General features: G+C 39.1%; 1 protein-coding gene across 4 annotated transcripts in view; it reads right to left on the reverse strand.

Annotated features, from left to right (window-relative positions):
- Positions 1 to 13450, reverse strand: part of tspan4a (tetraspanin 4a) — a 219993-nt gene that overhangs the window by 154431 nt on the left and 52112 nt on the right. The window lies entirely within an intron of this gene.

Raw genomic sequence — 13450 nt, forward strand, 5'->3', positions numbered from 1 at the left:
AGTGTGCACAATTATTAGGCAACTCAGAGGGCAAAAAAAAGAATATCCCCATCTCAGTACTTTATTTTCATTTTTTTTAAGTCAGGATGAAAAACAAACAATACAAACTTTACAAATAAATATTTCTGACATTTCCAAAAACAAATCAGTGACTAATAGAGTATAGCCACCCTTCTTTTCAATACCACGGAAAATACTTCCATCCATGGAATCTGTCAGTTTCTTGATCATTTGACCATCAACTTTTTGTGCAGCAGCAACCAAAGCCTCCCAGACACTGTTCAGATAGGTGTACCTTTTTCTCCACTGTAAATCTTACGTTTAAGGGCCCACATGTACTCAATAGGGTTTAGGTCAGGTGAGCAAGGAGATCATGTCATTATTTTTTAAGACCTTTTTAAGACCTTTTCAAGCTATTCACGCAGTAGAGTACTTGGATGCATGAGATGGAGCATTATCCTGCATAAAAATCATCGTCTTTTTAAAAGATGCACACTTTTTCCTGTACCACTGTGTGAAGAAAGTGGCACCAGGTTTGGGAGTTGAGTTTCAGTTCATCTTCAACCTGAAAAGGCCCAACAAGTTAATCTCAATAGTTCCAGCCCTTAGCAGTACCACACCTCCACCTTGCTGGTGTCTGAGTGGGAGTGGAGCTCTCCGCCCATTGCTGATGGAGCCACGGGCCCATCCCTCTGGTCCATCAAGAGTCACTCTCATCTCATCAGTCCATAAACCCTTTGAAAAATCTGTCTTTAGATAGTTGTTGGCCAAGTCATAGCCTTTCAATTTGTGTGTCGGGTTTCAGCCTTTCTTACCTTGGCCATGTCTCTGAGCACTGAACACCATGCACCGTACTTCTGGACACTCCTGCTAGATTACAGTTCTGTAATATGATAGCACTTGAGGATAATGGGTTCCTGGTAGCTTCCTGGTTGAGTTTTCTCAAATATTTGGCAGTTAATTTGCATGTTTTTCTCTCAACATGTTTCATGCGACCTTTTTGTGCACTTGCAACAAAACATTTAATGGTCCTGTGGTCACGTCCTAATATCTTGGCAATGGCTGCAATTTCAAGAGATGTTTTAAAGTTCTTGACTTTTCAAAGTCTTTTAAATGTCTTTTCTGGCCCATTTTGCCCATTTGCCAAGCTGCCTTATAATTGTGCACACCTAATAAAGGGTGTTGATCACCTAAGGCCACATCCTCCCTTAGTACACAGATACACATTACCTGGTATGCTTAAACCCAATAGGCATTCAAGTTTATTCAGCTTGGGGTTGGAAAATATGCATAAAAATGATAATACAATCAAATAATGACTTGCCTGATAATTGTGCACAGTGTGTAAAAATAAAATGCAAAGTATGAAACTCTGGACTAATAGAATCAGTGAAATTATGGGGGGAACATATTAGATTAGAAGTATTAGTAGACCGCCCTCACTTAACCAACGCTTTCATTGCAAATTGCATAATTAAAATTCAAAGGTGAACCTTGTAAATAATTCCAAACTCCGGATATACTGACCAAAAAAGTCTGTCGCTGGGTGGAGCACATCATCACTCGCAAACCGATATCATGATCAGCAGAAAAAAACTAGCCTTCCCTTGTTTATAGTGGTTAATTGGTTCCAGACCTGACTGCAAAAAATGAATTTTCACGACATAGGATTCAATGTTAATAAACAGAATATTTTTATAGAGCATAGAAAACCTGTCAATGACTTTCTAAATATGGTTTTCAGCATTATAAGAGCCCTCTAAAACATGAAAAAATACAACCCCTAGAGTCACCTTTACACTCCTATTATTCATTGTTTACATTCCATTGTGCAACTACTTTGCTGCAAGGACTCAAGACGGCTGCTAGCTAGCGAGCTAACAAGCTCGCGATCAAACCAGTTATTTCAACAAATTCATTTCTTCTAAACTTAAGAAACCAAGAACGTACCACTTCCACACTTATTTTCACTCTATCATGTTGGATATGCCATGGACGACTTCATGCAGTTTTAATTAAAGTACCTAATGTAATGTAAGGTAATGTCTCATCAATGTTTTGTGTCACTACTGCCGCTTCGTGACCAGAATACTACATATCGCTTGTATATGAATATGTTTTGACTAATAATAGATCATAATTAATTGAAGAAAAAAAAGGACCGTAATTTCCGGTGTATAAGACGCACCAGTGTGCCCACTAAATTTAGGGAGAAAAACAGATTTTTACATATACTGCATAAACCGCACCGAATCATAAGTCACACATGTCCACGTTATAAAATGGCATATTCTGGCACGCATGAGTTCGTGAGGACCAGGTAGCTCTTTATTTGACAGGAGCCAATCATGAGCTATGCGAAAACTCACAACGAGCTTATCAACCCACTGGAAATCGCATAAGTTCATTACTCAATATAACAGTGACTCACAGTGTCATCTTAGAAAGAACGCTAAAATCTTCACACAGCGACTTAACAGTCAAAAGGTTGGTGAGAAATACACCCAATATGTAATAAAATACTTTAAAATACTTTAAAATAAGTACCCAATATGAGTTTAGAATAAAAACTACAGCTATTTTAAAGGCTTCCCATCATGCATTTCTTCCAAGCACAGCATTTCATTGGCCATGGCTGCCGGGGTGTCTGTCCACCAGAGGCAGCTATGGTTTTTTACATTTTACCTGTATCATGTATTTAGTTATTAAAGTTATTACAGACTTAGTGTGAATGATATGTTTTTTTTTCTGCAGAAAAAACAGCCTTGTCTTTTCAGAGAAAAAAAAATGTAATTTTTTTCCCCAAAAAATTTAACAGAACTCCTATACAGCAGCAGTGGTTCTCAACTTGAGGGCCGGGAGCCATTTTCAGTTTTTGCCTGGTAAAAAAAATTATGTAATAACCCAATGTCTGTAAATGCACCTCATGTTCTTGTCTGCACTATTCGCTTGCTACACCACCACAAGGTGCATGCCATGTTTCTGGGCAACTGTCAAGCTTGAGTGGGAGAGGAAGGACGTCAAGTGGAGACAACGCGCTGGCCGTCCGACACACAGCTGCAGATATCTGCTGGAGAAGAGCGCGACATCGTCAGTGTCGGTGTCTCAGCGCAGCACCTCATGTTGTACTGAAAACAGTCGCTTAAAATGTCAGCTTTATGAGAAGTTTGCGTTGAAAAATTCCTGCAATTTGGGTCACCAATTGTCATTGAGGGGTGACGGTGGGTCCCGCAACCAAACCAGTTGAGAAACACTGCTCTACAGTATCTAAGTGCGAGTCAAAACCAATGTTAAATAAATTCCATTGCAAGATGAGAGAGACACCCTTCAAAAGTGACCTTGGGTCCTGGGATTATGACTGTTCAAGCTGTGAAAATCATTGCCAAGGGTACAAAACAAATGCATTATCAATGAGGATACCCATTTGTGACAGGCCAGCAAAACAATGTGCAGCTGACGGATAGTCAACACTGTCTAGTCAATTGTTGTCTTGTTGATAATTATATTTATTTTTCCGGATACAAATTTTTGCAGATCAGAACTTTTTTTGTACAGCATGCATTCACTTAGGGCTGAAAACTTAGCTGAGCTGAACTCTGACTTTTAATCACTGCCAATAAAACTGTGCACATTTTGTTTATCTGACCCTGCAAGTTATGGAAGCAGTACAAAAGTCAGGCTGAATTGATCTGAGTAGCCACCAGCCATTCACATGAGGATGTGAGCTAAATTCAAAATGCCCATGAGTGGTATCGATATAAATACTGTATATACCCATTTTCCCTTTACTGTCTCTCTATTGGACCTCCATGGACCCTAGATCCATTCTCACAGCCCCTTGGCACCACCAACCTTGTATAATCCATCTGTGATGGAAGCACCCAAGGGGCTGTAATCCTTCTCCAACAGCCAACTTCAGTACCAGACATGATTTCTGTCGGTGAATTCTTACCCATATTAGTGGTGGTAGGTTTTAATGCTGAGTCCGGTTGGACAAAACTGTCAAGGCCTCTGAGGATCTAAATTCCGAACATGTGTTTAAAGGGTTTCAGTGTTAAATTGTTACTTTAATTTGTGTTGTCTCAGTCCCGTTAAAGTACAGTTAAAAAGCTTGAGAGGGCAATTAGTATATTGGCAGCTCACTGTATTTTTAGTGGTGCTGTAAATATAATGTACAACTCACTACACTTTGCGTACACTGTGCAAACTTGGAGTCGGCCAACAGAGCTCACTTTTGAACTGTGGCCAACTTTTAGTGTGAGGCAAGAAACAATGAAAGATTGGAAGCTGTTTAATAATAATGGAATGAATTTCTAATGTGTTTGCAGTCTTCGGAAAAGAAGAACGTCGTGTCAGCTATACGAGGTTGAGCTAAGCCCACACAGATGTCCGCTACAGGCAACATTATTCAGCTCAGTACAACACTGGCATGGAAACATCTCTTTGAAAATAGTTAAAAATACTGTATATATTATCTATTGATGTCTTTAGGATGATGCTTTGTGCACTGGGGCATGGTCAACCTGGAAGATAAAAGGGTCTTCTCTACACTGTTCCCAGTTGGAAGCATGGATTTTTTTCAAAATGTCTTGACTGATCATTGAGACATTGGGTAAGAGGTGTGTCATTTCTGTGTTTCAGAGTGGTAAAGCAGGAAAAAACATGGTGAATACAGCTGGTCATCTGTTCCTACGCCGTCAAATTTTAGTAAGTCGGAACTCATACCTAAATTAATACCTAAATCGCTCACATTGTACACAGAACACATGAACACTAAATACAATAATTAAATGTGGCACGAATACAAATAAGAGAACAAGAAACACTACAATTAGTAATAGTTATTACTGTCGCTTTCATGGGAACTGATATGCGTGGCAGTTATGTTCAGTGTGAAAGAGTTTTGCGATTCCCGACTGTCTGTGAACGTAACAAGCTGAGTCCTGGCTGTGTGTGGGTGCAGGAGGAGGACGGATGATTGCACAGAGGACAGCTGAGTTTGCTGATGTTGTTTTGGCGTGGTTGCGACCGACAGTAGCCTGCGTTGTTGATGCAATAAAAAGATTGTTCATCGACCACCTCCTCATCATCCTCACAACGTCCGAGCAGACAATACGATCTTTATCTTTAATGATGGTCGCGACAGTCAAGTGTCAAGAGTAGTGTAGCTGTGTGTGAGCTGCACATAGTGTATTCTTCCACGATAAGCCTGAATCCCAATTCCACCTCTGACCCCTTATCTTAGCACTTACCCCTAGGTTTTGCACATTCACAAGAATCAAATGAAAATCCAAATTTGTTTAGTTCCAAACTGCCATGTGAGCACCGTGAGGTCGATGTGATTAGATTGCTGATTGTGAGAAGAAATACAAACACAGGAGCTGCTGTCATCCCTAAGCAATAATAATGAGATGGGAAAAGAAAAAGTGTGAAGATATCCCTTGTGTCCCTCCTCCATTTCCAGGTTTCTTCCAACGCCAGTGAGAGCACAGTATTGTTGCCTTTAGTGTTTGTGTGCACAAACATGTCATACTCAGCAAATGCAAACTGCGGCCTTATTAAGTGGGCTGCTCATGCTGTACACGTCCCCCCTGTCTTGCCCTGAATCGATGGACTGTGTGGCAGCGAGGGCTGAACAGGGCGGGGCAGACAACTCTCAGATCAGTAGAAGGGCAATTTCTATTGATCTGGCAAAATCATTAGAGACAGATGCAATCCATTCACAACTCTGGCAATCTCTGGATTCTCCACTGGGCTCTGACCTACATTATGACGACAAGTAAACACAACTTCAGAGAACATGTCTTCAGGCTCTTCCTACAGCCCGCATCTCTATCTCATCCATTTCTGTCCCAGAATCACCTACCGTTGAAAGGGGTATCATCCACCCCAACGCTCTTAATAAAAGTCAGGAAAATCCCTTCTAATGCAATCCAAATTAATTAAAAAGTGTTTATGTATTTCTTTTTCGCTCTGGGCCATTTTCCCCAGCTCTGTGGTGGTTTCCGGCAATTAGCGTTTGCATATTTTTGTGTTTCCCACTTGCAATTTTGTGCAAGAGTCATCACCTCTACATTAGGGGGATAATCAGCATTTGTCTTGAAGCGTAAAAATACCTTTTTACCTTTTTATGAAGGTTTGTTTGGAAAGAGGCATTAACGTGCTTGGCCAGAGTTTCAACGTATTTAACACTTTAGCACTCCCATTTGAGTAATGTTGTCTTCTTTTAACGTTCTTTTCAACGGTATGCTGTGGAGGCACATACAATCACTAAGCAGACCTGGTGGGTACTTTGTGGTACTTTGAATGAATGTGTTTCTGTGACAAACGATTTGCAAAAGAATGAAAGCTAAAGCAGGTTTGTTTTGCTGCTTCACACAATGAAACAATTCTAGAAGACTAGCAGCAATTCCACCTGGAATATAAACCATCCTCACAACATTCTAGAAGCTTGTTACATGCAACCTCCATCAATTGAGAGACACACAGATTCGGTCGTACAACGATGGCTGTCAGTCTGTTGTTCAGCTCATCAACTGTACGTTATACGTTACTTGTCCCAAGGTATTCATTGATGCACGGTGAGCACGTCGTTATTTTGTCTTCTTTCAGTGGTTCTTTTTTTAGCAGAGCCAAATTGAGCTGCCAACATGATTTTATCGTTTTTGTTTGTTTTTTTAACATGAGCAGCAGTGAACATGCGTACATTTGAATATCAGACAAAATCCAATTATGGCCAAACCGATCTTTCCAACAAAAAAAAAAAAAGTATGAATAATAACAAGAGAAAAAAGTGTCAGCACCAGCACGTCCTGCATACTTTGTCTATAGGATCCATGCACTATTCGTTGAGAAAGTAAAACAATATTTGTAATATTAATACATTCACAATTTTATTTATAACCACACCAGGCCTCAATTTTTGGGGAATTGAATAATATTTTTGTGTAGTTCTGCTGACAACCCATTAGAATGCTATAACTTCATAAAAATAAAACATGAATAATCTACATAAATGTAAATGAGTCTCCTATAATAGGAACAGTATTGAGTGATACAGTGAATGACAAAAATTCCATACATATCTGGAATAAATCCAGATCATCTATGACACATTTCACTACAAAATCTCAAACATATGTAAGATTAAATATGGTTTATGGTTTAACTTTATTTGAACATGCATGCAAGTTACAATGGAATACATCAATTCACAGCTCCACATGTCCATTTGTATGTTCTCCATACGCAGAAGCATTATGAATTATCCTCACTGATCTTTTTTGCAGTGCATTTAGAAAGTGAAGATTGCTCTTATAATTATTACCCCATATCTCCACACAATAAGTTACTGTAGATATGGTAATACCAGAGAACAGTAAAGAGTGTGGAGTGACTTTTGATCAAGAACTAATTTTGCTTTATTCAATATTGAAGTATTTCTCGGCACCTTATATTGTATGTTATTGATGTGAGATTTCCAGCTCATTTTTTCATCTATTATGATCCCCAGAAATGTATTTTTGTTCACCCTTTCAATGTCCACTCCGTCTATTTCTATTTAGTCGTATGTGTCCTTTCTGCTATTACCAAATAGCAATATTTTAGTTTTACTATAATAATCTGTTTTTATCAAACCATCTTTTTAATATGGCCATTTCATCTGTGACTTTTTTAATTAGCTCTTGTGTGCTTTCCCCAGAACAAAAAGGCAGTAGTATCACCTGCAAATAATACCAACTTTAAGTCCTTCGTCACTTTAAAGATGTCATTGATATACAAATTCAACAGTTTTGGTCCCAATATTGACCCCTGGGGTACTCCACATTTGATATTTAAACTTGCAGATGTGTATTCTCCTAGCTTTACAAACTGCTTCCTGTTTGCCAGGTAGCTTTTAACCCAATTCAAAACTAAACCCCTGATTCCGTACCTTTCTAATTTTGTTATTAGGATGTCGTGATTAATTGTATCAATCATGTACTTAATTGTATCAATTTTGTAAAAATCCATAAATACTGTAGCTGCAGCTGTGGTTTGTAGCATTAGTGATTTCCTTCACGATTTCAATCAGTGCCATGGAGGTTAAAATGTTAGCTCTGTATCCGTATTGACTATCTGCGCGCAATTCATTCTCTCATTAATAAATTTGTCCAACCTGTTATTAAGTAGCTCCTCTATAATTTTAGAAAACTGGGGTAATAAGGAAACTAGTCGGTAATTTGTAAATTCATGTTCCGTCTCCATTTTTAAAGATTGGAACTACTTTAGCTATTTTCATTTTGTTAGGACATTTTCCAGTCTGAAATGATAAGTTACGGATGAATGTCAACAATTCTACGATCTCATTGATAACCCTTTTTATTGTTTCCATTTTAATTCCATTACAATCAGTTGATGTCTTTGCTTTACAATTATTGCCAATGTCAGTGATTTCCTTTTTAGTAACATCAGTGAGAAACATGGAATTAGGATTCCTATCTACGGTTTCATTCCTTTCCTTAATTGTCCAGAATTAGTAGTAGGTAAACACTTCTACTACCTCCTTCATATCATTCTTAATAGTGTTTCCTAATAATAAAATAATGAGGGTTGTCCGCTTTCTTAGTGCTGTTCTTTATAATACTATTTCAAATACCCCAAGTTGCTCTAATATTACAGTATAGTTATTCTTATCTAGTAATTGACTATAATGTTCCTTCTTCACTCTCAAAATTGTTGTCAACTTATTTTTATGTCTTATATTTTTTTTCTGCTTCTTTAGTTTGTTGAATGATACATTTCCTGTTCATATCTCATATGAACAATTTAAAAAACTATAGTTTAAGTAACATGTTCTCTGTATTTAGTACATATTACTTATATAAGCATAATAATTGGTCTATTATAGAATCAATAAGTATTTTGACATTGAATTCAGATTTTAATCTTGCTTAGGTTTCAGTTTTGGAAGTGTAGGTCCGAAGCGATGTCCGAAGACTCCAATCTCATACATGCCATACATTTTCAGAAATTGGGATTGGAGAGATGCTAGTTTGATTTCTGAGCGCTCTCAAGGGTTATAGGAAGCAAATCCCCAAACTGCTCAGTGCTCATTGCACTGTTGAGCTGCCACATCACACAGCAAGTTAGTTTTTCCCCTGAATTCCCATACTCCCACTTGTCACCCCACTGCCCCTCTCTACATCTACGACACAGACACATTTTTAAGGGGCTCTATCCTGCTTATTTCAGGGACTTTTCAGACGAGATTAGATCCATGGGGCACTATAGTGTCCAGAGTGTACAGAGTAAATCTGCATTCTTCTCCCTTTGGCCGAAACACTCTGGTTCCACAGCCTGCTCCCCCTGACCCCACCTGCTCTGTTGCGATTGGTTACGGGTTAGATGTTACATGCTAATGGTTATCAGCAAGTAAAGAAGTATTGGATCTAACTGGATGAATATTGGATGAATCCGGCATCCAACTGTGCTTTGTTCACAAAACAGCTTTACGTGAACTGACGAGAGAGTGACCGTGAGGTAGGTCTTTAGCTCCCCCAAAACAAAAAAATTGTTCAATTGCTGCCTTACTCTGGTTTAGATACACACTTCTTCCATCTGAAAAAACACTTTCTGTCTGCCATTTTCAAGAAAAAGTTGATGGTTAGATAGATAGATAGATAGATAATATGATTCCATAAGATACTTTCTTCAAGAGAAATTAATCTATCTATCCATCGCTCACTGATCACTCACATCCACTTGGAAATGTAGAATAGGGCCCCTTTAAATAATATAACAGCTGCATATAAAAACTTTCACTATTTGCAGAATTAAAGTTTCTTTTTTTATATATATAAATCATGCTGCTACTCTGAATGTCATTTTAATTGCCCCCTTGGGAAAAAAGTCCAGTGGATGGACACTTTCCAGTCTGAGTAAGGGTGAGAGAGGCAAGGTACACTCACAGGGCTGTCATATAGTGGCAATTCAACAAAGAAACAAGACAATTGGACTGAACATATATATTTTTTGGGGCAGTGACCTCCTCTCACTGCCCAAAAAGAGAACCCACAAAGCACAGTGGGAGAATGCAAACTCCTCACAGAAAGGGAGCCACACAGATTCAAACCCAGAACCTTCCTGTCAGTCTCTACTGCAGCGAAACATTAGCAAAGTTGCACACGATGTGTGGACACAGATCAGTTGTCAGCCTGCTCCAACAGATACAATCGTGAGTCCCATCCTGCCTTCAGCAGAGGTAGCACAGGAGTCTGTCCGATGTCATACCGGTACACAGTGGCAGTTTAAGCTGTAGGCCACATGGGCAATTGCCCCGGGCGGTAAATCAATCTCTTGTGGGCACCGCAAAGATGCGGGGGGAAAAAACATTCATATTTATTTCTGCTCAGCACTCATATGGTGCTCTCTACAGGCGCCCCAAAATTGTTCTTCGAAGTGGATAAAACCAAACCGAGTCTCAAACAGGAAATGGTCAAAAGCAAACTTCAGCTTTCCTTGCCCCACCCACACAACACAAACGCACACAGGGTCATCAACTCATACCACTATCTCACTCATCAACACAAACGCAATATATGCTGGGAAGCCCACGTGCACACTTCACCAACACGCCAAAATATGTTATTTCACGACAAAAATGTTAACAAAAACGAGCAAATTGTGAGTCAGTATGAGTTGGTTTTAGCTTTGACAGCTAGTTGAGGTGTCGACAGTGGGGGATGATAATTAAGTGTCAACAAAACATCATGGAACAGGGAAAGGAAAAAAGGTAAGGATCATCACTTGGGCGGGGGTATCGCACAGGGCTCCACTGAAGTTAGAACTGCTCATGCCTTTTCAAATATTCAATTTTAGTTTGATACTGCGTCCTCAAGCAGCTTTGAACTTAAACAGAGGTATGATTGTATGATATGATGAGTGTATGATATAACACTGTGGTATGAACGCCACTGCATAAGATAACGTCAACTTGTGAACAGAAGACTAACACAGGGTTTGCAGAAAATAATGGAGAATAATGGCTTAGGCTCCCTTTGTTGTTGTCTGATCATCAGTGTTATCCTGTGTTATCATTTCCTGACTCACTGCTGTCAACACATGAGCCTCCACACCTCCTGTGCAGACTCCTGTTGTGATTTCAATTTGTTACCATACGTTTACGCATCTCATTTTCAGCTTCAATGCGTACTGAACACTTCTTGGGACAGAAAGTGTACTGTTTTTCTACGCAGAAAGACTTGACTTGTAGAAATAGCTACAGTATGTGATCCAGAATACAGCAAAGATAAGTGAGGATGACATATAGTTTTTAATGTTTAAATGAATGGTTTCATAGGTTGTCTCTATTCCGTTTTTTGTTTCTTGTTGATTTCTTAAAATAAACTAAAATAAAAAAAAATTTAATTGGATGCATGTTCTAAATAGTCATGAATTTTGCTTAGATTTTGATTCATATGTTTTGATTAATATTCTTGCTGACAGCATGTGTTTGAGAGTGACTGGTCGAAACTTTGGTTTCCATAAAAAATAGATTTTATTTAGTCCTTTCATTGTCATTATTTAATATCATTTACAAATTGATGAGCGGCACATTCCAGAACTAAGCATGCAACGATCGATCGGTGGCAATTTTCTGAATTTTGTGGGATCGCGATCGGCCGATCCTTACACATGAAACCGGTCTCATCCACTGATCGTATCTACCTGCGCTAAGGTCTGAAACTCACCCTCTGTCTGCTTTTGCTCTGCCAGACTGATAGTTAGCTATTGAGGTAAGGCTAAAGCTAAACCTACTCTTGCAAAGAGCCAGGCGGCTACCTGCTTTTAGCACTTTTGAGCGGTCAAAAGAGCAAAGCTACTACGAGGAAAATTGTGGAGTTCATGGCATTGGAGGACCAGCCATTTTTGATCACTGTGCACTATATTTTTGGCAAAAGGCTCAAATCAGGTCTGCAGTTTAAACTGTTGTGCAAGGATTTTGTGCAAGGATTTGGTTTTAAAAATGTGAAAAATAAAACAATAAGGGAAATGATATAATGAAGTAGTTTATTTATTTATTTATTCAATCCGACTAAATATCTACTACTGATAATTCAGTCCCACCATATCTTTTACACTTACATTATTTTGTTTGCTTACATTTTATTTTGTTCACTTCCTGTGTTAAACTTCCTGTGTTAAAGGAATTTCGCCCATCATCCACAATTCCTACAGTATGTGAGACAAGAACACACATCTTTCCCTTTTCCGTTCGTTCAAAATAGTGAAAAACTGCCAGCACAAGGCATCTTATAATGCACGTGATGGGATTCCCCTATTTTGCCTTTAAAGCCCTCTCAAAAAACCTCAGCTCCATTTACATACCGTGCTCCATGTATCAGAGTCAATACCATGGTGACTTCCTCAAGGGACAATTAGTTGTCCATCTGGTCCAGCTGGCCTGGGGCGTATTTTCCAGTTGATTTGGAGGACGGTAGGTGCAAAAAAATGTTTCTACAACTACAGGGTTTGTTAGCGCTAACAATTCTTTGTTTGTTGTGAAGCAGTCAGTTGGAGCAGTGTCCTCCTCGCCAGTTACACAAAGCTGTTTCATCGATGGTAGCACTGTGTGACACTGTTTTGCAGCAGAAACACTCAATTTCTGTCGGCATGACTTCTAGATCCTCATTTGTCCATCGAATCTCACCAAGCCTGTGTTGGTAGATGTCAATGAGCACTACATTACCCAGAGGGCGTAGCGCTCTCGGGGAAAACCAGAAGTATATATGAAACTACTGCCTTGTGAAATCAGTGCAACCAGGAAAGTTTCGGCAATGTTTAAAATGACCAATACTGTAAGTATTACATGTGTACTACATGGTTACAGTATGTATACAAAACCATAAAAACATGGTTGGGTTTTTTTTAATTTTTTTTTTAGAGGCCTTTGTAGGTGAAATAGGGGAATCACATTACGTCCATTATTAGCTACCTTGTGCTAGCAGTTTTTCATTATTTGGAATGCACAGAAAAGGGAAAGACGTGTGTTCTTGTCTCTCATAAGGATTGGGGATGATTCCAAAATTCCAAAAAGAGTACCATTGTCTTTCCTTGTTTGCCTGGAGGTTTGTCAAATGATTGGCTTCTCAACCGAGAAGAACACAATAGTTCAGCTTGGTCAAGGGGTCAATATTTTTCTCAAGGAGCCAATGCACACACACTTGCGCATGGCTGTGCTAATAACAAATTGTGACCTCTCTCTGACAGCAGTTTATTGCAGACAGAAGATATGGCGGTGAAAAGGTTGCTCAATCCCTGAGGGAGCTCGCATCTTAGCAACTCGATTGTATTTCAGCATTCGGCTCATTCCATTACCAGTGAGAACAGACCAATATGGCAATTCAGAAGTAAAGTGAGCAAACCAACTGTGTGCACCAGCATCCTTTCCAAAGTATATGACTAGTTA

Source organism: Dunckerocampus dactyliophorus, chromosome 3, assembly GCF_027744805.1.
Source record: "Dunckerocampus dactyliophorus isolate RoL2022-P2 chromosome 3, RoL_Ddac_1.1, whole genome shotgun sequence".
In the NCBI taxonomy this organism is placed as follows: Eukaryota; Metazoa; Chordata; class Actinopteri; order Syngnathiformes; family Syngnathidae; genus Dunckerocampus; species Dunckerocampus dactyliophorus.